This window comes from Lithobates pipiens, unplaced genomic scaffold (genome assembly GCF_037356315.1).
Source record: "Lithobates pipiens isolate NorthernLeopardFrog02 unplaced genomic scaffold, aLitPip1_a1.2 Scaffold_28, whole genome shotgun sequence".
Classification (NCBI taxonomy): domain Eukaryota; kingdom Metazoa; phylum Chordata; class Amphibia; order Anura; family Ranidae; genus Lithobates; species Lithobates pipiens.
This window is the reverse complement of record NW_027507789.1, coordinates 139,855,591-139,880,942: the sequence shown is the minus strand read 5'-3', so window position 1 is coordinate 139,880,942 and position 25,352 is coordinate 139,855,591. Positions and strand designations below refer to the sequence as shown.

Sequence of the window (25,352 nt, the reverse complement as noted above, 5' to 3'; positions counted from 1 at the left end):
CAATACCCCACCTTTCATCCAGTAAACACCAATTATTTTTTCTCATTGATAATGCAAGAGTTTTTTTTCTTCCTTCTGACTGCTGTAAATGTGTTTTACATGTAATTGTACTGACCGTTTTTTGCCTCAACAGTTGTTGGTTGCCAAATGGTTTTTGACTATTTTAAATGAAGGTCCTTTTAATACCAGACTAAAGTCTAGTACACGTCATGAGAAAGTCGAATGAAAAATACTGCTTTCGGAGCGATCATCTGATAATCTGATTGTTAGTGGACAGCTTTCAAGAGCTGACATGACAGTTCATGCGAAAGGAAAAGCACAAAATTTTTTCTCGTACGATAACATAACAAACAATTTTTGTGTAATTATTGTGGTATTTGTCCAAGAAAAAAATTAATTGTGTGACCAAGACTACGCATGCTCAGAAATGAAACAATACACTACATTGCATCACATCCGAAGTTGTATGCTGTCATACGAGAGTTTTTGTGACTTTGGTAACCTATTGGGACCAGTGTAACGCTATCCCCTTAGAAGCTGCTGGATTTTTTGGGTCCCCCTCAAATGCACAGCCAGGAACAGAAATTTTCTGCATTCTCTCAGTAATAAGAAAACAGTCCAGGGTGCGTTATTTGTTTTTGGTTTATTAGGGGATCGATATGGGATACCCAGAACTGTAGTTGAGTGTAACTTGGAACGATTTCTGCTACCAGAAATCACATGATTAGCCTCTCATAGGATAGATGGATCAGCTCAACTGACAAAGAAAATTGCTCAAAACACAGAATGTATGTGCTTTCCATCTGTGGAAAAATGCCAAGGCACCTGGCTTCTCTTTACATTTTCCAAGCAAGAGGTGTAGGGTAGTTATGCTGGCTTTAAGTGGTTCTAAGCTGCCCCTCTCTAGATAGCTGGCGGGGTATTGCACCTGGCTATAGGCGCTGGGGTGTAGTGGTTGAAGCTACTCAGTTCCTTTGAAAAATCCTGTAGCTCATGTGGTGACTGCTGAACAGGCCTTCTTCCCGGAAGACGGGGGGACCACGTGGAGGCATGCCACGCCACACCTGGAGCAGATTCCTCTCATATAGATCACCCAATCAGATGCGTATATGAGTGATATAATACTGACTAATATGGGCTCTGAATTAGCCCTAACTGGCAGGTATACAAGTTTATTTAGTAGCAAGCTGGTGATCTATTCTCTGTAAGTTCCCTACATTTTTTTTGTAACCCCCCCTCTTGTTCTCTCTTTACCCCTGTGGATTTTGTCATTTTATGAGTATCATATTCCCAAATGCCCTTTGGATGGATATTACAATTTTGTATATATTTTTCCAATTTCAGTTGGTGCATGCAGCGCCCCCTGAGGGCATGCTACCTTTTTTGTCCCACCAACAACAGAAGCACCAAACAAATGATCGGCAAATACAATTTTGCCTCCTATGTGGGATTTCTTTGGGGAAAGACAAGCAGCCTATACCTTTAAAGGTACCTCCCCACATACATATTTCCATCTTATTCGTTTTTGCTGAGTCTTATAGATTACTGATAAACGTATCTGCTTGGGGGTTCCTGTTCACATGTATTCTAATATATTTATCATAGCTGAGATCTGTGTCAGCCTTACACCCATTGATACATATTTATTGTTGATGGCAGTTCCCCAAGTAGGGACACCTGCCATTGCAAAAAGCCCCATGATGGAGGAGTCAATTGGTTTGTGCAATTATTTAACATTACAATAACGAATGAGTAGTTAGTGGTATCTGGCAGAGTTTTCAATAGGCCACTCGCTTGCAGCTTTTGAATGACTTGATTGGTATCTGTACCTATGATCATCCCTGGGGTTCATCTGCTGCTGGTGTGTCTTCCATGCTTTCCCTCACTACATTACACATAGTTTCCTGTGCGCAAGTAGTGTTCGAGAGTCCAAAACAACTTTAGAGACGTACTGGATCTTGTTTTAGTTACTCTGGTTCTGAACTCCGTTACCTATTGACTGAAGGTAATTATATCCTGTGGGAATGTACCAATGCATCATGAACGTTTCTTTATATTAATGCATTCATGTGTTCCAATATTGAAACCATGTGTTCTTAAACTTAGATAAGCTAATCCCCCCCAATGAAGATTACAAATTGTTTGATCCAATCGCGTTGGAGTATCTATTGACGGGATCAACATTGAGGGAATTCCTGAATACAAGTCAATACCTGCCTGTATCAGCGTATCATTGTCATACTGGAGTTGCAATGTAACCAGAGCTCATATTTTAACCAATTGCCTACCAGGCATTAACACCCTCTTCCTGCCCAAGCCATTTTTCAGCTTTCAGCGCTGTCGCAATTGAATAACAATTGCACGGTCATGCTACACTGTACCCAAACAAAGTTTTTATAATTTTCTTCACACAAAGAGCTCTCTTTTGGTGGTATTTAATCACTGCTGGGTTTTTTATTTTTTACAAAAAAAAAAGACAAAGTATTTTGGAAAAATAATTTTTTTTTACTTTTTTTCTGTCAGTAAATTTTGTAACTAAGTCATTTTTCACCTTCAATGATGTGTGCTGATGAGGCAGCCCTAATGGGCAGTGATAGGCTGAACTGGTGGGCATTGATGAGGTGGCACTTATGGACACTGATGAGGTGGCACTAATGAGGAGGCACAAATATGCCACACTTAGGAGCACTGATAGGTGGCACTGATGAGCACTGATAGGCGGCACTGATGGGTACTGTTAGGTGGCACTGATGGGCACTAATAGGGGGCACTGGTGGTCACTGATAGGTGGCATGAATAGGCAGTACAGATGGGCACTGATGGGCATTGATGGGTGGCACTGGTGCGCAACACTGATGGGCATTGATGGACAGCAGTGATGGGCATTGATAGGCAGCACTGATAGGCAGCACTGATTGCCAGCACTGACAGGCATGGCTAATGGGCACTGATTTGTGGCACTTGTGGGCAGTGGTGGGTACCGATTGCTTCCACTGGTGGGCACTGTATGCTGGCATTGGTGGGCACTGTATGCTGCCATTGGTGGGCACTGTATTGTTACACTTTATTTCTTTATTGTAATCAGGGCACTGATGATCAGTGCCCTGATTACATCCCTAGATGTCCCCCTGTGAGGAGATACTGCTGATCGGCTCTCCTCTTCTCACACTCTGTTAGTGTGAGGCAAGGAGAGCCAATTACCGGCATCTCCTTGTTAACATGTTAACATGACGTGCCACTTTACACAGATTGGGGTCGCGCCGTGTCCTAGCAACATGAGCTGCACCTCCCCGCCATCATTTGACAGTGGGCGGGTGGCAAGCAGTTAAACTAATGTTGAATTTAACCTTTGGAATAATAAAACTACAGTTTTATAGCACATTTGGCATTTGTTTGATCTATGTGCTGCATCAAATCCCCTGGGGGAATTTATCTTTTTTTTGTACTAGCTGAGCAGGTCCCAATGGCCCCCAGTGTGGCTAAGCTAAGCCCAGCTGAGGCTATATCTCCACCTTCTGGGCCATTCTCACCCAGAGATTGGAGGAGACTCCATAAATAATTAGGCATCTCTGCCCCTCCCCTCTCTAAGTTCTAGAAATCTCCAGCAGTTCTAGAAGCCAAGGGGAGGTGACAGAGACTTAGCCATTAGAGCTCTGCCAACTAACCCTAAATAAATTAACCCTAACTGTTATGGCTACAAAAAAAGCCCAACGAAATGTATGTGCTGCACAGGGGGTGCTACACTAGCATGCAAAAAAAAAACGGACAATCATTAGTTTGATATTCTTGTTGTGTGTATAAGGCATAAGTTTAAGCTCTCTATCCATATTCTGTTTCATTTTTTTAACATGATTTTTTAGGTTTAGACGTGTCTGTGAGGCTCTCAATTGTGGAATGTTTCACTTTGTATGCAATCAGGCAGGCCCTTGCACTACATGGTTTTGGTAAATCTGAAGGAAAAAAATCAGCAGAAAATCTCATCAGGGATTAATTTACTAAAGGCAAAAAGACTGTGCACTTTGCAAAAAGCAGTTGCTATAGAGGTTAGTGAATGAGCAGAACCTCTGATGACTTCCATCATCCAATCATCTGCAAGCAAAATTATTTTTTTTCTATTTTCCTTGCACGTGATTGGGAACTGCTTGTAATGTGAAGCCTTACGTCATGTACTAAGCTTTGGAGTAACTGCACTTGCAGAGTGTAACTGCACAGTCTATTTGCCTTTAGTAAATCAACCCCTCAGTGTCAAATTATACTTTCTAAATCTTTTATTCCAAATATGTTTGCAGTGTAATTGGGGTTTATCACTGTTTTCTCTGCAATAGCTGTTACAGTGACACACTTTAAATACAATGTACACACAGACTGTAGCTAGCTAAACAAATACATCAATCATTTTACTAATGAACAATACCTTTTGGCTTTGTCTCTTGTCTTATTATGATAAATTATCTTATATATGCAATATGTTAATATAAATTGTACAATATGTTAACAATGTGCCTTTTGTAGAACCACACCCTTTTTCAACAAATGCTCCACCATTAATTAAAGTACATTCTCTGCCAGCAATGGCCTGCAGAATGCACAGCAAAAACAGTGTGCTTGGATATTTTTTTTTATATTGGCAATTATGGGATTAGAGACTGTTTACCAGTGTCTGTGCATCCATATGTGCACCGCCCCCTCTCTCCAGCCACCCCCTCTATGACCAATGGATAGATTCACTTATAGCATGAATCTATCCATGTCTGCCGCTGCCACCCCCTATTCAGGCGGCTGGACCAGGCGCCTGATTTACAGCGGGGGGGGGGGGGGTGTTTTTGAAGCACCTAATTAGAGCCACAGGCTCTAATAGGCTTCAAGATAGCTGAACTGCGAGTGCAGAATCGGGTTATGGAACACAGGAACAGGGAGTAGGACCCAAGATTTTGTTTAAATTTCAGGAAAGTCCAAAGGAAGTGGATCAGGTTAGGGGTATGCCTCCTTGCACATAATGTAGGTAATTAGGAGACTCTGGATGGCCTGCATGCTATGGCTCCCGGATCTCTTTCTACCTAGAGTAGTTATCTCTGTGTTTTCTGGATTTGCTTAGAGCGGTGGTATTTCTCTCTCCTTGCACATAGTGCTTTGCTCCTAAGCCCAACATTACATTTTCATGCACTGCCCCTCTCCCATCTAAAGAACTTCATAAAAAATTTAACACAGGCTGGGCTTCAGCAGTTCTCATCATTTTCTGTTATCCAGGAGCAAGAGAGAGCTCCATGTTTGAGCATACCTTTGGTGACATACTGGTATAATCATGTTACTCTATGCAGAATATCACACTCATCTCATCTAAAAATGATGAGCATGTGATTTTTTTCGTACTTCACACTCTAGCCTCCAGTTTATACTGGTCCTAGACATATGAGTCTTATTTAATAGTAGGGATCAATGTGCAAAGGGCAGCAACCAGTGAGATCAGATTTTATATTTCACTGATCTCCTTACATTAATATGTAATCTGCTGTTCACTATAGAATGGAATGCAGGCAGACAGATAAGCAATGTAATAAAAAAAAAAAAAAAAATAATAATATATATATATATATATATATATATATATTTATATTTATATTTATATATATATATATATCACACACAAAATAAACATAAATAATACATTTACACTATTGACAGACAGCAATTACAAGCCCAATATTACTACGGACTCATGCGCATAAAATAACACCATAATGACAATAAGTACATGCTGCATTTATGGAAATGGCTTTAGATGTTTATTAGACAATGAATCAACCTCATCACATCTGTCCAGTTAGCAGGGTGGTCATCCAGAAAGCAGCAAAAGTAGTAGCATTGCTGAACAGAATTTACAAATCCTTTTGGCAGGTATCGGTTCATATATAAATATTTCAGTTGTGTATTTACCTGATTGCCTGGAGTTCCACTTAAAAATAAAGGTCTGATTAATATGTTACATATATTGTTTCTGAAGACTAGGAAGAAAAATATGAATAGGATTAGATGACTGTACATTGTAATCCTCCAAGGAGGAAATATAGGAGTATTTGCATATCAAACAAAGGAAATTGAGTAATGAAACTTTAAAGGTGCTAATGCAGCTACTTTCAGAAAAGAAAAACAGAGATATATAAAATTGTAAAGTTTATTCCAGAGTCATAAGATTAAAAAGCAGGCAAATAACCTCAAAAAAGGTTAAAACATATTAGGGTGAACATTTGGAAATACACATTCCCATGCCTATAAGCATATAGGTTACATTTAACCAATAGTACATTAGTGAAGATGAAATATGGGGAAGCCATGCTTTCCCAATGCATTTTACAAGTTGAGCTTCTTTGGGGGTTCAAAGGGTACAGCTGATATAAAAATACAACAAAAAATAACTTACAGTGCCTTGAAAAGTATTCATACCCCTGGAAATTTTCCACATTTTGTCACGTTACAACCAAAAATATAAATTTATTTTATTGGGATTTTATGTGATAGACCAACACAAAGTGTGTCACATACAGGGGCGGACTGACCATGCCCCATGCCACTAAGGGGCCCCATCAGGTTTGCCAGCCTCAATAAAACCAGGGACAGTATGTAAAAATCTGTGTTTTTAAAAAAAAAATCCAAGATTATAGCTACCCCGCCTCTCCAGTAAATTTGTGTGTATGCGTATTCTGTGTGTGTATATTGGGTGTCTGTGTGTGTATATACCGTATGTGTGTGTGTATACTGTGTGTCCCCATAATCTTCTATTGCCTGGGGCCCCATAATCTCCTATTGCCCAGGGGCCCCATAATCTTCTCCTATTGCCCAGGAGCCCCATAATCTCCTATTGCCTGGGGGCCCCATGAGTTGTCAGTCCGCCCCTGGTCATATAATTGTAAAGTGAAAGGAAAATGATAAATGGATTCCAATTTTTTTTTACAAATAAATATCTGAAAAGTGTGGCCAAGGAACACGCCAGACAGATCGGGGATAAAGTTCGAGGTTTAAAGCGGGGTTAGGTTATAAAAAAATATCCCAAGCTTTGAACATCTCATGGAGCACTGTTTTCACATCATAACCTGAAAATGGAAAGAGTATGGCACAACTGCAATCTTCTATGCATCCAAAAATATAGGAAATATACCAAATCATTATTCAACCCAAACAATAATGTCAAAGCAATAACTCCAAGGCCAATAATAAATAACACGGTATCTTTTCCGATTCCGCAACATGGCTGGTTGATGAACGGCCATTCAGAAACGAACTGAAACGTGCAAAATGAAAAGCGTGAAACACTCAAACTTCTACTAACTCGAAATTAGCAGAAGCAGCCCAAAGGGTGGCACTAAAGAGCTTAAAAACCACGCACTACGTCTAGTACGTCACTAACTTTGTAATTGTTGGCCAACAATTGTGTGGCCGTGTGTATGCAAGACAAGTTTGGGCCAACGCCCTTCAGACAAAATTTCCCGGTTTTGTTGGCCAACAATCCGATCGTGTGTACGAGGCTTTAGTCTTGCACTCCACAAATCTGGCCTTTATGGAAGAGTGGCAAAAAGAAAGCCATTGTTGAAAGAAAGCCATAAGAAGTCCCATCTGTGTTTCGCGTACATGGGCATTTTCAAACGACTTTGAGAAAGCGAGTGCGCACGAAAAGCATTGTCTAGGCAACCGAGAAGCTTGCGGATCACTCTGGTCCACGAGGTGTTTCAGGCATCACAACCTCCAGCAACGCTGACCGTTATCCTTGTCAGCCAGCCCTGCTCTGGTTTTCATCCCTCCAGATATTGCATCGCCCCAGGACACTCCCACGCAGTGGTGAGCAGCAACCAACGTGTCTGGTTACACCAGGAGAGAGCAGCGGGAACTCATCTGCAGCATTGCGGCACTTTCTCCCCTTGTGTCAGCACTCCAGCGGGTCTGGCGTCCCTGACACGTGAAGCACGGAGTCTGGCTTTCCACCTTCCTCCCTACTGCTGCCTCCGCCTCCAGCATGTCCTCCACACGCTGGTGAGTGGGTCTTACATTCAGTTGCAGCACAGCAGGGACATTGGCGCCCCCCACTGTGATGGTTTTCCTCATACCCGGATGCCGTCAGCTCCTCATTGCTCTGTGGTTCCCTGGTGACACCATAAGCCTTTTATGTTTTATCATTCCCCATTCCTTCTTGCTTGACAACAGGATTGGATCTTATGATTATCATTGATTAAACTAGCTGTATTTACATTGTGAGACTGCTTTTTCTACTAACACATTGAATGCTGGATTGTATTGTTAATAAAAATATGTGCTGGGTTGTCATTACATGTAGTTATATCATGGGTGTCCTTGCCAGTGTTATTACTCATGTCTCATTCAGTATATTCATTTTAATGAGAAAGGGAGGAGGGAACATTTCACAGAGCTCACAGGACACACAAAAAGATGGACTAAAAGCCCCAGCATACCCAGTCACACACATACACAATTATTTCTCTAAAATTGCTTAAGTTTTTCCCATTTTTACACAACACATGCATATTATTGTCTCACCTTCTTTTAAAAAAAATTCCCTTCTTAAGTTAGTTTTACCTCCCTAAATTCAGCTTTCCTTATTTTACTCTCTGATATCTCTTGCATCCAATAACTTACTCTAGCTCCTATGATCAGTCGGGCAGACATAGTGCCAGTGTTGCCAACCTACCAGATTGAAATTTACTGACATGAAACCCAAAATTTACTGGCACTGGCCAAGTTTTTTCTGACATTTCCAAAATTAAAGGTTTTAAGTGCAAATTTTAGTATTTAGGCTACAAACAAGTACAATATGCCGTAAGCAATGTGATTTTACCACTTCTGCACTGCCCACCATCATACGTTGGTAGAGGAATAAGGAATGCCGTTGTTATAGCAGCAGCTAGCTGCCATAATCCTGGTATCTTCTTCTTCAGCGGTCGATCCACTTCCAGATAAAAGTGATCTCTGAGGTGGATTCGCCGCAAGATCACTTTTATTGGCGGCGGGAGAGGGCCCCCATCCCGCCACGCTTTGGAGTCATCGGCAGCGGCTGAGGTGATTGGATCTTCTCTCTTGTGACATGGAGATGAGTGAGGGGAAGATGGCCCACACCCGTCTCCATATCAATGCAGGGCGGAAGCGACGTCAAAACATCACTTCCGCCCATAGCTCTTAAAGGGCCATTTTTTTCTCAGACAGAGGCTCAGTCCTTAACCACTTAACAGGATTTTTTTGCTAGAAAATTACTTTAGAACCCCCAAACATTATCCTTTTTTTTTGCAAAACTGCCGAAAGACCTCTTTTATCTGAAACTGCACCACTCACTGAAGAAGAGGATAAATTTATTCCACAACTTAACATCAACATTTTTCTTTTTGTCTAGTGTTATTATGTCTGTCACCCTTTATCCATCATGCTCACATAGATAGCCGTTTCTCCAGCTGTTTATTCTACATGATTCTTAGTTCCTGTGGACTTGGTAACCAATGGCAGCTGGTGCTCAATATTTTTTTGGGGGGGGGGGGGCAAACCAACATCACACCCCCCCAATTTTGTGAGACTGATGAGAAGGTGGCGATCCCCCACAAAGGAAGACGAACGGGATAGTGGCGATCAGAGGCCTTCTTACATTAGGAAGCAGATAACAAGGATCTCGTTTCTCGCTCTGGGGCCATTGCTTCTCCTCCCAGGCAGGAAGTGGGCCCTGAGACCCGATTGGCCGGGAGTCCTAAGACTCCCTGGCCAATTGGTTCTGAGGACCCGCTTCCTAATTGGCAGGGAGGAGAATCAGGAAGACAATAGCGACTATCAATTCACTATTGTCCCACAACTGGGTGGGCTCAGGTTGCAGTGCTCTGCGTCCGGAGCCTACCCTTTTTTTAAGCCAATTAGAGCCTCAGATGTGTTAAAAAATAAAAAAAATCAATAAACCCAGTTGGAATCCATGCATCCTACATGAAGATTAGAGGGCTGGGTGCATGGATTAGGGGGGACGGCACCTCTGCACCCCGTATAGACAGGCCGCCACTGTTGGTAACCCTGTTACCTATCGTGGATCTCTGTCCACTTTAACAATTTATCTAGGGGCTCAGTATACACGTAACCGTATCTTCAGTTCACATATTCCCTAGCACTCTGTCAGAATGTTAATACTGAAATATTAAAACAGTATTGTATTTATGCTAAAAAAAAAAAAAAAATATATATATATATATATATATATATATATATATATTTATATATATATATATATATATATATATATAAACTAAAAATTCAGTGTAAAATATCAGGTATATTTGGCGATAATACAAATATTCATATACTTTTAAATATCAAAGATATATGATGATACGGATGATAATCACATTTCTATGCAAGCTTTTATTACAAAATACCATATTTCAATACTTGAATGATAACTTGGTAAATTTTAGACTTGGTAACTTAGTAATTAGCTTTCTACAAAATGTACAATAAGTTCCCCTTGGGGTTTTTAAGTAGCATGAGAGACAATAATAAAATAGAAAAAGATTTGTTTATTATTAATAGGATGTTGACCACAATGATTTTAAAACACAAGCTCTGGTGTACATTATTGAAATAATTGGATAAATACAGCATCATTTAATATATAATTCAAATAAAAAAATGATTACAAAAAATCTTCACAGAATTTCATTGAGTACAATATAGAGCACCCCACTGTCCCAATGCATTTCGACCATCTGGAAATTACGGTCTTCTTCAGGGGGAAACAACGCTGTAAAAGGGCTGCTTTTATCACATTTCTGTGAAATATTGAAAGAAAGAGAAAAAACAGATCACAATCTATAAGAAAATTCATTTGATACTTTGTATTTGTTATGGTCCACTTATAATATTTACCATTTCCACCCATCGTTTATGCTTGACCCAGAGGCTTGTTTTTGATGTATTCAAAGAAAACTATATTTTTCTCCCTATAGATGGTCCTGGGCGAGTCGCAGTGGTCTCCTCCCACTCCCATTCATCCCACCCACTGGAAAGGAGGGGGGGGGGAGGGAGAAAGGAAAGGAAAAGGGAGGGGGGGGAAGAAAATTCCCACAGAGATATATAAAATCATAGGCTTACAGAAAATGACAATATTTTTTGGTGTCTTTCCAGGGGAGATAGGAGGGAGACTGATATCGCCCGATGGGTGACCGCACCTGGAAATATCAACATTCCTTATAAATATCATGTATTCAACATTTTCCCTATGTAGCAAAATAGGTATAAATCTATATGTCCAACTAAATGCACAACCTAATCTCCATTTAGTACCCCGTATCCTTGATATTTTGTTGTATATTTATAATTGTCCTCAACCAATGTATAAAAATAATAAAAATCAATCTATATGTCGAGCTAAGCATAGTTTTCCCCCATGCCTTATATCTTCAAAAAAATTATTATTTTTCCTTTTTATATATTTATAATTATTTGTTAATTAAAACCATTGCAATTACTAGTAAATTAGTGAAGGAGTGAAAACCAGGTCTACGGGGATATGGGGTACAAATCTTTTTCTATTTTATTATTGTCTCTCATGCTGCCTAAAAACCCCAAGGGGAACTTATTGTACATTTTGTAGAAATCTATTCAGGGTGTGCAGCCAGCTCAAAATTGATTTTTTTATGCACAAATTTTTTACACTTAGTAATTAGCTTTCAATAGCTCCACGGACTTATGTAAACAAATAGGTGTTGGCTTTGACACTTGTGACTTCTAAAAACAAATAGACCTTCAAACTTACTCTAAAAATGAACGGACAAATGTTATTCTGTGTAATTTAATCAAGACTTATTTTTAAATTTAGACTGAATCTATTTTTAAACACATATCATGACAAAACCATTGTACGGGCTTTGGTCTTAGCTTTGTAGAGACAAAAATGTGTATGTCTCTTAATATGTGGTCTGTGTGTCTGTCTCTACAAAGCTAAGACCAAAGCCTGTACAATGGTTTTGTCATGATATGTGTTTAAAAATAGATTCAGTCTAAATTTAAAAATAAGTCTTGATTAAATTACACAGTATAACATTTGTCCGTTCATTTTTAGAGTACGTTTGAAGGTCTATTTGTTTTTAGAAGTCACAAGTGTCAAAGCCAACACCTATTTGTTTACATAAGTCCGTGGAGCTATGGAAAGCTAATTACTAAGTTACCAAGTCTAAAATTTACCAAGTTATCATTCAAGTTTTGAAATATGGTATTTTGTAAGAAAAAGCTTGCATAGAAATGTGATTATCATCCGTATCATCATATATATTTGATAAGTCATGCTGCAGGTAGAAATAACACAACTCCAAATTGCTAGGCCACAATATTAAATGGTTCTGTTTTGTATATATGTCAAAACATTGAAATTTACCAAAAAATTAAATTAAAAAGAATACTTTACCAGGACTTTCAGAAATCTGTTGTTTTGGAAGCATCAAGTTAGGTGTCCCACAAGGGACCTCTTCCAACACTCCTACATCTCTGTGCTTTTAAGATCTCAACACCCTCTCCAAATTCTTTCCATCTTCTTCAAGATCTTCCTCCCATCCACTTTCAGCTATTTGTAACTACTTTCAGCCCACCAAAAAACTGGGTGTGTGTCACTACTACGTAATTGATGATATCAAGCGATGTAACTATGACAACCTCGTTTGTGCGGCCATCTTGGACTCTTAATATTTTCATCACCAGGGGCAGTATAGGATTAGAATTATGTTGAAGATTATTTTTGTTTATGTCCAAGTCAATTTATGTGACCTTTAACTTTAAGCTTAACAGAAAGCCATGAATTGTTTAAAGTTAACACTCAACCTATCAACTTTTCCTAGACATTCTGGCTCCTCTTGAAATATATGTGTTTGAGAAAATATCCCCACACAATTAACTCGTGTTCTATATACCTTGAGACTCAGATCATTGGAATTGAACCCCGTGTATTTTTTCACAAATACGGCCTCTATATTTTCAAACTTTTCATAGGATCCCCTATTTTTAACCCTTAGTATAATAACATATATATGGGTTTTATGAATATCCATACAATACATTATGAAAATATTGTTATTATTATTATTATTATTATTATTAAAATACATAAACCAATACATGTACAATTATTTGCTCAATTATGCATATAAGTACTTCAGTATAATATCATAACTTTTGCTAATATGATTATTTGTACTTGAGAAATAAGATTTGTTTATTAGGCAACATTTTGAAATAAACCCCATTTTCGTTTCTCCTTATAAGCAAAAAATACATCTGTAAGCTCATGGTTCCCTTATCTTGTTTATTTGACCAAGACTCAAGATTTATAACCTGGGAAGCTTGTGCACTGGGTCCTTTAAGAGGGAAAAATATTCTGCCATTCATACTCATCCATCCACACTCATCCATCTATGCTCAGCCATCCCTCTGTCATACTTATCCACCCATCCATGCTCAGCCATCCATACTCAGAAATACTCATCCATCCATCCATGCTTGGCCATCCCATCCACCCCCAGCCATACTCAGCCATACCCGGCCATACTCAGCCATACTCGGTGATACCCAGCCATACCCTGCCATATTCAGCCGTACCCAGCCATACTCCCCTGTACCCAGCCATACTCAGCCATACTAAGCTGTACCCAGCCATGCTCCACCATACTCAGTGATACCCAGCCATACTCAGCCATATACCCAGCCATACCCAGCCATGCTCAGCCATACTCAGCCATACCCAGCCGTACTCGGCCTCTGTATGTGGCCTGGCTGTGGAAGTCTCCCACATGTGGTATCGCCATACTCAGGAGAAGTAGGATAATCTATTTTGGGGTGTCATTTTAGGTATGTACCTGCTATGTATTAGAAATATTGTATAAATTGACAACTTGGTGTTAAAAAAAATGAGTTTTCATTTTCTTTCCACATTTTCCATTATGTCTCATAGATTATACGTTGGGGTGTTTACTTTCCAAAATGGGGTCATTTTTGGGACGTTTCCATTGTCCTGGTGCTCCAGGGCCTTCAAAAGTGTAAGCCCTTGTACACACGGTCGGAGATTCCGACAACCAAATCCGTCGGATTTTGTCCGACTGATCTTGTCCGAAACCATTGCATACACACGGTCGGACAAAGTTGTCGGAAAATCCGATCTTTCAGAACGTGATGACGTAATTTCGTTACGATGGGACTACGTTCAGGCTAGTAGCCAATAGCTTTGATGTAGGAATTTGATCTGAGCATGCGTGGCACTTTGTCCGATCGGAATTCTCTACACATGATCGGAGTATGTCCGATCGGAGCATTTTGTCTGAAAATATTTCCGGCAAGTTGGTCCGACGGATATTCCGACGGAAACAGTCCGTTGCAGACCACACACAGTCGGAATATCCGACAAAACGCTCCGATCGGATACATTCCGTCGGATTCTCCGATCGTGTGTACAAGGGCTAAGAGGTAGTCAGAAAATTAGATGTGTAATTTATGCTCCAGAACACCTGATGGCGCTCCCTACATGTTGGGCCTCTGTATGTGGGCACACTGTGTAAAAGTCTCACACGTGGTATCGCCATACTCGGTAGGAATAGCAGAATGTGTTTTGGGGTGTAATTTGTGGTATGCATATGCTGTGTGAGAAATAACCTGCTAATATGACAAAAAACACACCATGCCCCTTTCTAAATACATTGGAATGTCTACTTTCCAAAAAGGGGTCATTTGGGGGGTATTTGTACTTTCCTGGCATGTTAGGGTCTCAAGAAATGAGATAGACCATTGGTACTTCAGGTGTGATCAATTTTCAGAGATTGGCACCATACCCTGTGGACCCTATAACTTTCACAAAGACCAAATAATATACACCAATTTATTTTTACCAAAGATATGTAGCAGTATACATTTTGAGCAAAATGTATGAAGAAAAATTACTAATTTGCAAAATAAGAAAAATGCATTTTTTTACTGAACTTTTAGTCTTTTTTTCTTTTATAGCGCAAAAAATAAAAAACTCAGCGGTGATTAAATACCCCCCAAAAAACTCAGTTTTTTGGAAAAGCTGAAAATTGGTCTGGTTAGGAAGGGGGTTTAAGTGCCCAGTGGGTAAGTGGTTAAATTGGCTTCTCTCATGTTCACAAAAATAGGGGTAAAAATAATATGATATTCATAGGCCTTCTATATTCTTTTAACCTCAATAGTTCTGACAGCTCCCTTGGGCTGGGCATGTTTGAGGGTCTCTTACCCTTTTATTTACTTAATTTAATGCCCATAATGACTGGCCAGTTTTTTTTCTCTTCTCTACCTATGCCTATATCCTTTTTCCTGTAAACTATTAGTAGCCTCCCTGGCGGTATGTTTATGTCAGATTTTTGAATCTTAAAGCGGTACATTGCTTTGCATAGAAATGTACCCCCTTTCTGAACAAGCCATTTTTTGTGATACGGCACTGCATCTCTTTAACTGACAATTACGCAGTCATGCAACGTTGTACCCAAACAAATTTTATGTCCCTTTTCGCCTACAAATAGAACCTTGTTTTGGTGGTATTTTATGCGGTTTTAACTTTTTGAACAAAAGAAGAGCTACAATTTTGAAACAAAAAACACAATATTTTGCTATAATAAATAACCACAATTTAAAAGAAATCATTTTTTTACTAGTAATGGCAGTGATCTGTGATTTTTATCGGGACTGCAACATTATGGCAGACAGATTGGACACTTTTGACAAATTTTTGGGACCATTGACATTTATACAGCGATTGGTGCTATAAAAATTCACTGATCACTATAGAAATGGGAAGGGGTTAACACTATGGGGGCGATCAAGGGGTTAAATGTGTTCCCTCAGTGTGTGTTCTAACTGTGGGGGGGGGGGGGATGGGACTGACTTGGGAAGGAGATTAATCATTGTTCCTATATATTAGGAACAGCAGATTGCTCTCCTCACCCCTGACAGAATGGGGATTTGTGTGTTTACACACACAAATCCCCATTCTCACCATATCAGGAGGGCACTGGTCAAAGCACTAGGGACAAAACAGGGATGTGAAATGATTTGATGCAGTAATGTAATCTGTAATATTACAGTCTACTGTGTTATGTTTTTTGTACTTTTTGAATTTGCCGCCGGGCTTTGCCTCCATGCCTTGCGACGCTCAGAGGGCACCGAGCCCAGAACACAGGACATTGGGCAGATGTTCCGGTGGAGGACACAGCGCGCACGTGGGGGGGGGGGGGGGATTGGGGACGACATACATTGCAGGATCCTGGGGACAAGGTAAGTATGCTGCACCAGGATTCTGCGATGCAATTCTGAGTGTGGGTCAGGGTTACCGCTATTGGTACTGAAATTTAACCCTGAGCCACACTTGGGATTACTGCTAGGAAGGTTAAAGCAGATATTTACTTCATATAACCTGTTAACAGCATTATTCTTCCTTTTCTTATCTATAACACTCCATTGGACATTAGACAGTGATGACATAACATATAACCAATCAATACAGTTCCATTAAGGGGAGTAAAATAGGTGTACCCTTTGTCCTTTGTCCTGAAAATGCCTTACCGATCAAGGAAGTCTGATAACCTAAATGTAAGCAAAGGGCTTACCTCAGCCGGCTGATTATCAGAAATTACCAGGTCGTCTCAAGCTACTTGTTTTAGATTTTCAGGGTCACCTGTAAATCAGGGCTCGACAAATCCCGGGCGCCTGGTTGCATTTGCGCCTAGAATTCGTGTCCTGGCGACGCTGCTGGGGTATCCCGTCTCCATTTGGACCCCGAACTCCGCCGCGCAATTGCATCGGGCCGCCGGCCAGTAATTGAGGCCGCGGCTTTGCGGCCTTCTAAAATCTTTCAGTAGTCTGGCGCCATCTTGTGGTGGATGTAGAAATTACACCCTATTCCAATAATGCTAATTCCTAATGGAGTGAAGCTCCCCTGCCTGTTTTTCACTGCCCGCCTATTTCCTTCCCAAAGTGAAGAGAAGGAAGTGATTGCGGGCGTCATCTGGCGCCTTTTGCCCAACGGTGAGTGTGGTGGCTGGTAAATGGCTTCTCATTATATTATATATATATTATTAATTAATTTATTTATTTATTAATTTAATTATATATATATATATATATATATATATATATATATATATATATATATATATATATAATTTTTTTTTTTTGTAAAAAGTAAAAAAAAAAAAATTATTTTAATTAAGGAAAAAAAAGGGGGGGGGGGGCTGCGGCGCTATCTTCCCCTCACTCGTCTCCATGTCAGGCCAGGGACAGGTCCGGATCGCCGTTACCGACCTGGCTCCAACTTTTTAAGCTGGCTCCTAGATTCCAAGCAAATTTGTCAAGCCCTGCTGTAAATCCCCTCCTAGGCAAAGCTTGACAACTGGAAATTTTTATAGATAGGCAAATCCTATTCTTATATTTATTAGTGGTTCCAAACTAATAACTACTGCAGTAGGGAACAGACACAAAGATTTACTCAGCATTTTTCCAAATAACTGTTCTGTTCATTCAGCACAATTTACGTATTTTTTTTTATATACACATGATTACATAGGTATCACATTAATATTATAATTGTACTTTTATGGTAACAAGGGGTTTAACATCGGTAGGCTAATTTCTAAACAGGACTTGAAAGAATGCAAACATAATCAAAACATTAGTGCCGTGTGCACAGTGAGTGCAGTATGCAATACATAAGCAAACCATACAAAATAGAATACAGTTTTAAACAGAATTTACATTTTTTTACATTTCAACATGCTCATGTCGGTAGAAACTGTAAAACTGAACTATTTCTCATGTTATTGCAACCATGACGGGCTGCTGCATCCACAGAAATTTCAAGTGCCCAGCTGCCCAACAGTAGCTGGGATTAAAGACTCTGTATCTACCAATCCTGCTGATGTCAGTAAAGAATGTGTTGTCCTACATGCCATTGCCTAACAGCAGCTGGGGCTAAAGACTGTCAGTTCAACAATCCTGCTTATATCAATGGGAACTATGCTGTGCGATATTCTGTCGCCCATAGCAATCATGGTGGGCTATTGCATTTGAGAGTGCTTTCCAGCTGCCCAAAAGTGGCTGGGATTAAGGACTGTACTACTGCATGTATTACTTATGTGAATTACAACTGTACTGTTGCCCACAGAAACTACAGCAGGTCACCATTGATGAATTAACATTGTAAATTACGCTGGGTCAGGTGAGAGGGCCAATCAGCCATTATCTACTAACATCCATAGGAACTGCAGTCTCTAACCATCACCTGCATTATGTCTGCAGTCTCTGACCATCGCCTGCATTATGTCTGCAGTCTCTGACCATCTCTTGTATCATGTCTGCAGTCTCTGACCATCTCCTGTAATATGTCTGCAGTCTCTGACCTTCTCCTGTACTATTTATGGTGGCTCTAACAGACTCTCTAACATAAGCCCTCTCTGTGTACATCAGAGAGACTCCCCTCCAGGTTTCATTAGTGTACGCTCTTCCTGTATTTTCTTTATTGTTAAAAGATCATGGGAGGATCCCAGGGTAATGAAGGCATCTTTGTGTTCGAATCGTTGCCATAGAAACATTTGTAAAGGGGAGGAGTTGGTAAGATGACCACACCCATGTGGGGGCACCAGAAATATGTCTGCACCCAGGCATCTGTGACCCTAAGATGGGCCCTGAACAGGGCACCTGAGGCAGAACAGGGAGAGGAAGAGGAGGACTTCCTTTCCTCTCAAGGCCCCCCTTTATGCAGATACCTTTTCTGTGGGGCCCTCAAGCACACAGGAGGAAGAGGATTGTGTCAACATGGATGTATAGGATAACATACAGCAGTTTTCAAGGGATGGTTTTCAGTCCTCAGAAACCCCAGGAGTTGTATGTAGCTGGGGGAAGGTAGTTCCTGACAATGTCATCCTTAGTGACCCAGAGGACTCAGAATCTCATGCCTCCCCAAACTTACACTGCGTGGGCTCGTTGATTCTGCAAAGCCTTGGATTTGTGGTATCAAGGAGATTGATCACTACTGGCTGGGAACCGTTCTTGATCTACGTTACAAGGGTAAAGTTTCAGAGCTCATCCTGCCTTCGCAGAGAAAGCAGAGGATAAAACTTCTTCAGGACTCCTTGAAGAAAAATGCGTGCAGTACCTTTCCAGACACTGGGAGGTTACCATTTGCTGCACAATGTGTTTGAGGCTTAATTTGGTCAGAGGAAAAGCGGTGGAGAAGGCAGCCGGCTGACTGATGCCTTTAAACAATTCTTTATTCCTCAGCACCTGCATCATATGGTGCAGGATTATCTAGGGGCAAGAGTAGACTTGATGACCTTTCCAACTGATCATCCACTGGGTTATTGGATCTTGAAGATGGACCACTGGCCAAACCTTGCTCAATATGCAATAAAGCTACTGGCCTGTTCTGCATCCATTGTGCTTGCTGAATTGACATTCAGTACTGCTGGAAGTTTTGTGATGGATAAAAATGTGTGTCTGTCCACAGACTCCGTTGTCCATCTGACATTTATTAAAATGAATCCATCCTGGATTAACAGCAGCTATCAATCTTACATCTATCTGATGTAACTGATTGAATTTGCTAGGGATCTGGATCCCTTGAAGACTGCCTATCCTATTCCTGAATCTTGATTATGCTAGCTTCCAAAAATATTTTTGTTTTAGGGCACCACCAACACCCACGGCCCAATTTTTCTGCACCTGTTTCGACAGGTGCATGTATGTCACGTACCTAGTTGTGAGCCCGGAATGCAGAAGGAGACCTCTCTTGCGTCCCCGACTCACGGCCCCTGATGATGGTGACAGGAGGCTCGGGAGTCAAAGGTAGCACGAGTGCCTGGCAGGATCAACAGCCGGTGGATGGATCTGGCTGACTTCAGGAACTGTAGCTGGACAAGCAGGCCCTGGTGACAGCAGACAGGAACCAGTAGACAGCAGGAGACCAACAGGAACAGGTGGATCACTCAGGGGCAGGCACACAGAAGAGTCAGGCAAGCCGGGTCAAACCAGACAGTCAGTACAGGAACAGATGCAGCAGGCAGAGGCAGGAACGTGGAACAAGCCGGGTCGATAACGGATGAGCACGGATGGACCAGAGGATGAGACAGGTGCAGAGTCGTAGACAAGCCGGAGGTCAGAGGCAGGCAGAAGGCAGGGAAGGTCGCAGGTCAGGCCGGGTCAATACACAAACAGATCAGATTCAGGTAATAGTCTCAGGAACGCTGTAGATCAAGCAGCAAGATCAGAAGGGAGAACTGGGTTTAAATAGCCCGCCTGGCGCCGGTAACCGCGCGCGCACGCGCGAACGCGTGCACCCGCGCGACCGCGAACGCGCACAGCTGCGCGACCGCGAACGCGCGCACAAGGCACCCGCAGGCACGCACAGACAGGCGACGGACCACTGTCCCCAGCCAGCCTTTTCTGACATTTCCCCCTCCCAAGGGGCAGCCTCCGGATGCCCAACCGGGCCATTTTCTCAGGATGGGATCTCTTGAAGGCCTGTATCAGATGCTTGGCATGTATGTTGCTTTCAGGCTCCCATGAGTTTTCCTCGGAACCGTACCCCTTCCATTTAATGAGAAATTGGACACAGTTATTCCTCTTCCTGCAATCCATTATTGCCTCCACTTCGAACTCCTCTTCACCATTGACCATGATAGGAGGAGGAGGATCTGTGGCTCGTCCTGGGAAAGGGTTAGAGATGGCGGGTTTCAGGAGAGAAACATGAAAAACGGGGTGTACCCGAAGTGTTTCTGGCAGTTCCAGTTCGTAGGCCACCTCATTGATTCTCCTCTTGACTGAGAAGGGACCCAGAAACTTAGGTCCCAATTTCTTTGAAGGGCAAGCTAGTCGGAGATTAACTGTAGACAGCCAAACTTGGTCTCCAGGTTTCAGAATCAGTTCCCCCCGTCTGTTTTTATCAAAAGTCTGTTTGTTTAGTGCTTGTGCTCTGGTCATGGTTTCCTGCAACAGTTTATTGTTGATACTGAAAAAATCCACAGTCTTGAGAACGGCTGGCACAGAACATTCAGGAACAGAGTTAGGTAGAAATGATGGGTGGAAACCATAATTGGCAAAAAACGGGGTCTGCTTGATGGTAGAATGGATGGAATTATTATAAGCGAACTCAGCTAGTGGCAACAGAGAGAACCAGTCATCCTGGGAAAAGGAAGAAAAGCAGCGTAGATACTGCTCAAGAGTCTGGTTAGTTCTCTCTGTCTGCCCATTTGTCTGAGGGTGGTATGCAGAAGAAAAAGATAGCTCGATGCCAAGGGAACTGCATAGTGCTCTCCAGAAACGAGAGGTAAACTGCACCCCCCTATCTGATATGATGTTGGCTGGAACTCCATGAAGCCTGATGACTTCCCTGATAAAGACTTGTGCAGTTTCCGGTGCTGATGGTGTTCCCTTCAAGGGGATGAAGTGTGCCATCTTGGACAGCCGATCCACTACCACAAAGATGGCCGTATGACCTTCTGAAGGGGGAAGTTCAACAATAAAGTCCATGGAGATTAACTTCCAGGGTCTCTCTGGAGCAGGTAGAGGTTTGAGCAGGCCCCAAGCCCTGGCCTTATTACCCTTGCTGCGATTACAGATGGAACAAGACTCCACATATCTTTTGCAGTCCTTTGAAACTTGCGGCCACCAGGATGTTCGTTGCACGAGGTCAGACGTCTTGGAGACACTGAAGTGGCCGGCTAGTACATGGTCATGGCAGAGCCCGAGTATGGTGGCCCGAAGATTTTCTGGAATGAAGATTTTGTCCTCAAGCCAGAACAGACCGTCTTTCGCAAGCAACCTTGCTACTGCAGGAGGGGGGTCTTCACTGGAAGCTTGCTTAATCCGGCTTAACAGATCTTCCTGAAGAAGGAGAAAGTTTTCCGCCGACAGAATAGTATCCGGAGAGGTAGGTACTTTGGGATCATTGAACATGCGGGACAATGCATCCGGTTTGGTATTTTTTGAACCTGGTCTGTAGGTGACATGGAAGGCAAACCTGGAAAAGAACAGCGCCCACCTGGCTTGACGTGGCTTCAACCTTCTAGCAGATTTCAGGTACTCCAGGTTTTTGTGATCCGTATAGATCAAGATCGGGTGAGCTGCTCCTTCCAGAAGGTACCGCCACTCCTCCAAAGCCGCTTTTATTGCTAATAGTTCTCTGTCTCCCACATCATAATTTCTTTCAGGAGCAGAAAGCTTGCGTGAAAAGAAGCCAACAGGGAACAGAAGAGACTTGGGGCCTTGTCGTTGTGAGAGTACTGCCCCAACGGCGACTTCGGATGCATCAACCTCCAGAACAAACGGAAGAGCCGGGTCAGGGTGTTTCAGTATGGAAGCGGAGGTAAAAAGTCTCTTAAGGGTGTCAAAAGCAGTTTGAGCTTCAGAAGTCCAATGAAATCGAACTCCCTGCTTAGTCAGCTGGGTAATAGGTGAGATGATGGCTGAGAATCCTTTAATAAATTTCCGATAAAAGTTCGAAAAGCCCACAAACCGCTGAACACCCTTTTTATCCACAGGAGCAGGCCACTCAAGGATAGCGGAAATTTTTTGAGGGTCCATTTTAATGCCCTCAACAGAAATGATTAGTCCCAGAAACTGTATACTCTGTTGTTTAAATTCACACTTCTCAGGTTTTGCATAAAGGCCATGCTGACGGAGACGCTCTAACACACACTTGACATGTTGACGATGGCTACTGATGGAGGCAGAAAAGATCAAAATGTCATCCAGGTAGATGATGACGAATAGGTCCAGGAAGTCTCTAAAGATGTCATTTATAAAATGCTGGAAGGTGGCGGGGGCGTTGCAGAGCCCAAACGGCATAACTAGATATTCGAAATGTCCGAATCGGGTGCGAAAAGCTGTCTTCCATTCGTCACCTTCTCTTATGCGGACCAGATTATAGGCCCCCCGTAGGTCTAATTTAGTAAAAATGACTGCTGCCCCCAGTCTCTGGAAAAGTTCTGGCACCAAAGGAAGAGGGTATCGGTTTTTAATGGTCACTTTGTTTAGTTCCCGATAATCGACACATGGCCGAAGGGTATGGTCCTTTTTTTCCACAAAGAAAATGCCAGCTCCTGCAGGGGATGTGGAAGAGCGGATGAATCCTTTCTTAAGATTTTCATCAATATAGTCCTTGAGTGCTGCCAGTTCCAGTTCAGTTAAAGGAAAAATTCTTCCAAATGGTACTTCAGCCCCAGGGAGGAGCTCGATAGGACAGTCATAGACCCGGTGAGGGGGAAGAGTCTCTGCACCTTTCTTACTGAAGACATCCATGAAATCGTGGTATGCCTCTGGAACTAATTGGCGAGCTTCTGTATCCAGGCACCAGTCCTTGGTAGACAATGTTGGAAGCAATAGGGTGAAGGGAAGGTAACATCTCTGTTAGTCCAGTCAATGCGAGGGTTGTGGGCCTGGAGCCAGGGCATTCCCAGGATAACAGGAAACAAGGGTGAGGTGATGATGTCAAGGCATAAAAGTTCATGGTGAACATTGGATATGCTGGCAGAGATGGGGACGGTTTCCTGGGTGACAGGACCAGACCGGATGGCGGATCCATCAGCAAGATGTATCATTAGTCCTTGGGTCTTGGAGCGTAGTGGTATGTGATGTTTTGCTGCAAAAACAGAGTCCATAAAACAGCTGCATGCTCCCGAGTCAACGATAGCGGGAACCTGGATGTTCTTTCCGGGGAGCTGCAACAAAACGGAAAGAGCAAGATGAGGGGGAGCATTGGTGATTGCAAGAACTTGATCAGCAGAAGGAGGAAGCCACTTACGGATCTTGGTTGGACAGGACCTCACGTAGTGCCCAGGCTCCCCACAATACATGCACAGATCATTCATGCGGCGACGCTGACGTTCTTCAGGTGTGAGCGTTGGTCGTAGCAAACCCAGCTGCATAGGCTCCGGCACATCAGTAGTAGGAGTAGACTGAGCTGGTGGCATAGTACTTGAGTAACTGGGCACTCTTGGCAACATCCAGGTGGGACGTGACGGACCTGCGGCTCTCTCTGACCTGCGTTCACGTAGGCGCCTGTCAATCTGTATGGATAGATTGATTAATTCATCTAGAGTCTGAGGAACCCCTACACGGGCGAGTTCATCTTTCAGGGGATCAGACAGACCCAACCGGAACTGGTAGCGGAGAGCAGCATCGTTCCAATTGGTGTCTGCGCTCCAACGCCTGAATTCTGCAACGTAGTCCTCTGCGGCCCTGCGACCCTGCTGTAATGCATGGAGAGCGGCTTCGGCTGTTGCTGAGAGCTGAGGGTCCTCATAAATTCGGGCCATCGCGTCAAAAAAGGTGGTCAGGTTGGCAAGTTCGTCAGCCTTTCGTTCAAGAAGGTGATGTGCCCATGTCTGGGGTTCGTTCTGGAGCAGGGAGATCACAAAGCCTACTTTGGTGGCTTCCAAAGAAAAAGTCCGTGGCTGAAGAGCAAAGTATAACTCGCAGGAGTTGCGAAAGGCCCTGAATTTGCTGCGTTCACCAGAAAATCTTTCAGGCGTGGGCACTCGAGGTTCAGGGGGTAACATCACCACTGCTGGTGGAGCAGGCATGCTGGCAGAGGCGGATGGTGACCCCTGGGTAGTAGCTGGCAGGGAGAGGGCTTGAACACGTTCCTCCAAACGGGAATAGTTTTCTTGAAGGCCTTTAACTGCCTGGGTCAAACCCGCCAGATGCAAACACAGTTCATCCAAAGGAGAGGCTCCCTGCGCGGGCTCGGTCATGGCTGCTTGATACTGTCACATACCTACCGTGTTTCCCCGAAAGTAAGACAGTGTCTTACTTTCTTTTTATCCCCAAAAGCCCCACTATGTCTTACTTTCGGGGTATGTCTTATATTGGAAAAAAATTGTCGAATTTTTTGTTTTAACCATAAAATTAACATTTATTAACAACCTGAACAGTATTGTATTCACCACAAAACAGTTTTATAAAAGGAAGTGCCAAGAATGTCTTGTTACAACATTGCATAACATGTAAAACAATGAAAAATGGTAAGAACGAACAGTGGAATACTGGAGGATAAAACAGATTTATGTGTGATACAGTACCACCTGCTGTATTTAATCCAGTGTGACACCTGCTGATACCCACTGGGTTACATACAGCAGATGATACCCCAGTATGCCAGTGTGTATGTTTTACTGATGTATGATTAATACTGTGTGCATTACCGTATTTTAAGCAGGAGGCGGCAGTGACAAGTGCAGGGGACGGCGCGGTGACGTATGGAGAGGGGGACGGCTCAGGCGTGGGCAGGAGGCGGCGCTCATTAAGATCAGAGGGAAATGGCAGACGCGGCGACGTAT

The 25,352-nt window shown here is 42.4% G+C and overlaps 1 protein-coding gene across 2 annotated transcripts in view; it reads left to right on the top strand.

The window, feature by feature from the left end:
• Positions 1-25,352, top strand: part of LOC143935621 (lysosomal alpha-glucosidase-like) — a 205,676-nt gene that overhangs the window by 17,311 nt on the left and 163,013 nt on the right. Inside the window, exon 2 of one of the 2 annotated variants that reach the window (XM_077459617.1) lies at positions 15,013-15,120. The exons of the other annotated variant lie outside the window; for it this stretch is intronic. The gene's annotated coding sequence lies outside the window, so the exon portion shown is untranslated. The remainder of the gene's footprint in view (positions 1-15,012; positions 15,121-25,352) is intronic. 2 annotated transcript variants of the gene reach the window in all.